Raw genomic sequence first — 3,353 nt, 5'->3', positions numbered from 1 at the left:
TCAATACTTGCAACTTATATGCGTTGACTCAATCAGATTCGTAAAAATATATTGCTTAGCGACCTCTGAAAATCCGATTAGGTTGATTCTTGGGACATTGTTGGAATTTAATGTTGCAATGTGTGTAAAATGAACACATCGTCCCAAAGTCTAACGCTAAATGTTTCCTTGAATTACGTTCCAATTTGGATCCGTTCAAATAGCGATAATTCGTCAAATACATAGATACGGAAGATATAAGATTGTGACATCCAGATTCTTAAGAGTACTGCTGATAACAAAATCTGACATGATTTCGGCGTGGATCTCTTTGACTGATCGTTTGCTCAATGGCCGTATAATGTTGACTGCCACTGGGAATTGTCAATCAATCGCAATAGCTTGAACAATATTTTCAACTTGTAAGCGTTGAGTCGATCTTATCCGCAAAAATATACTGCTTAACGACCTCTGATAATCCGAGTTCGTTGATTCTCATGATGTTGTTGGAGTTGTTTGATGTTGCAATATGTGTTGAAATGGGCACATCGTGTCCCAAAGTCTAGCGCCAAAGGTTTCCTTGAATTGCGTTCCAATTTGGGTCTCTTCAAATAGCGATGATTCGACAAATACATAGATACGGAAGATATAAGATTGTAAAATCCAGATTCTTACAAGTATTGATAATAGCAAAATCTGACACGCTTTCGGCGTGGATTTTTTGATTGGTCATTCCCTCAATGGCCGTATAGTGATGGCTACCACTGGGAATTGCCAGTCAGTCGCGATAGTTTGATCACTTCCAACTTATATGCGTTGACTCAATCAGATTCGTAAAAATATATATCTTAGCGATCTCTGAAAATCCGATTTGGTTGATTCTTGGGACATTGTTGGAATTTAATGTTGCAATGTGTGTAAAATGAACACATCGTCCCAAAGTCTAACGCTAAATGTTTCCTTGAATTACGTTCCAATTTGGATCCGTCCAAATAGCGATGATTCGACAAATACATAGATACGGAAGATATAAGATTGTGACATCCAGATTCTTAAGAGTATTGCTGATAACAAAATCTGGCATGATTTGGGCGTGGATCTCTTTGATTGATCGTTTGCTCAATGGCTGTATAATGATGACTGCCACTGGGAATTGTCAATCAATCGCAATAGCTTGAACAATATTTCCAACTTGTAAGCGTTGACTCAATCTAATCCGCAAAAATATACTGCTTAACGACCTCTGATAATCAGATTTCGTTGATTCTCATGATGTTGTTGGAGTTGTTTGATGTTGCAATATGTGTTGAAATGGGCACATCGTTTTCCAAAGTCTAGCGCCAAAGGTTTCCTTGAATTGCGTTCCAATTTGGGTCTCTTCAAATAGCGATGATTCGACAAATACATAGATACGGAAGATATGGGATTATGAACTCCAAACTCTTACGACTACTGCTAATAGGAAAATCTGACATGATTTCTTAATTTAAAAAATCAATCATTTGCCTCGTGATGTTATATGCGAATTGCAAGACTATAATGTATTGATCTCATGTGCAATAATTTTTGTAAATGCATTGCAAGACCATGGTTAGAATACTAGTATTTTAATCAACCAAATTGCAATATGGTGTGCGTATAGCTAAGATCTGATGTCTCTCTCTCTCTCTAATTATTCTTATTCTTATATTGATTATCGCTTGCATGGTTAAGCTTCAAAAATGATATGTTTGCTTTATTAATTCAGTTTGTCTAATAATAATTTAATACGTTCAGTTGATTTTTTTTAAGATCGTTGAAGGAATAATTTCTAGGTAAGTAAGTATTGCATCGATCCTCATCTGGCATTTTTAGCATCATGTTTGTTATAATGCAAGTAAGCTTAATCAGGGACTGTGATTGGATCAGAAAGCGATCGATATCAGAAAATGTGCGGAACAAATATCTTTTGAGAATAATCGGCGAAAGCGACAAACACATTTGCCTCCTTAAACATTCAGCGGAAGTAACATACTTCATCTCTTGGTCAAAGTCAGTATCAAAACTAATGATTCGGTCGGGATGTCAATCAAAATTGATAAATCGGATCTTCTATCTCTCCGTCGTTCAACACTTTATATTGAAATCTTTTCCAACGGCGCGATGATATAAAAAATGCGGCTGTGACGACGGCTGTGTTCGCTATAGACAACTGTCGTGTAAAAACCATCGACAGTAATGTTTGTACCTAATAATATTTCAGTAAATTGCACTTACACTTATATTATACTAATAGACATTTTGCGCTTTTATGATTATTTGACAGATATGCAGATGAGCAGTAGTTATATTGTACAAACAAATAATCGAACGTTAATAATAAATAAACCGAGATAAAATTCTTTTGTAAAATAATTAACACGTAATGTCCGAGCATGCTATTGTTTAATTGCTATTTTGCCACAAATACATCAAATATAAATATTCGAAATACATGCTAATAAGATTTATGGATTTGCAGTAGAAACTGTAACGTTTAATAAAGAATTAAGTATGACAAATAATTAAATCTGTCCATTTATATTTTGACAAAACAAACGTTTCTGCGATATATTTGTGATAATTGATATATTTGTGTGTGTTTCAATCTTCTTCTTATTCCGATAATATTTTAATTGAAGAACACATTTTTTTAAGTCTCACGGCAGCGTCAAGCCAGTAATATTACACACACATACACATATATGTTATGTGTAAAATGTTATATAATTATATTTTTAATATAGTAATTAAAAAAGATATCATCTTATTGCTTAGATTTGTAATATTATTGGTCTGATGTTGCCGTGATAGAATGTATATATACATACATACATATATATATACACTGTTTAATGTACATAATCAAATACAAAGATGTTAATACTCACGATATATTTCGTAATGTTAGTCATAACAGGCGCTAGTATTTCGCAAATGACAGATAAAGTCGGCATTAGTAACGAAATGAATTAAATATTCAGAATTCTTTTTGAACGATGAATTCTACGATTTGCTTCAAGATCAATTTGCAATTAAAAATTTGACTTTAATAAGAATAGTGGAAAGTACATTCAATTTAAAAATAATCCATAAGATTATCAAGTATAAGTTAGTCTAAATATATTAATTCTAGCTGGTAATTCTAGCTGGCGTTTCACTATCTTTTGCTATTATTTATTATTATTTTCTATTTTTTATTTTTTTATTGTATTATTAAATTGTATTATTAAATATAATATATTGTATTATTAAATATACTATAACGATAAATTGGGTTAATATTTATTGAATTTGAATTGAATCATTGTATTGTTTAGATTAGTATAACATAAATTAGTACAATATTAATTTCC

Source organism: Camponotus vicinus, unplaced genomic scaffold (genome assembly GCF_025532165.1).
Source record: "Camponotus vicinus isolate PSW18456_S1 unplaced genomic scaffold, iyCamVici1.0 SCAF_3, whole genome shotgun sequence".
Taxonomy (NCBI): domain Eukaryota; kingdom Metazoa; phylum Arthropoda; class Insecta; order Hymenoptera; family Formicidae; genus Camponotus; species Camponotus vicinus.
This window is presented reverse-complemented; position numbering follows the sequence as displayed.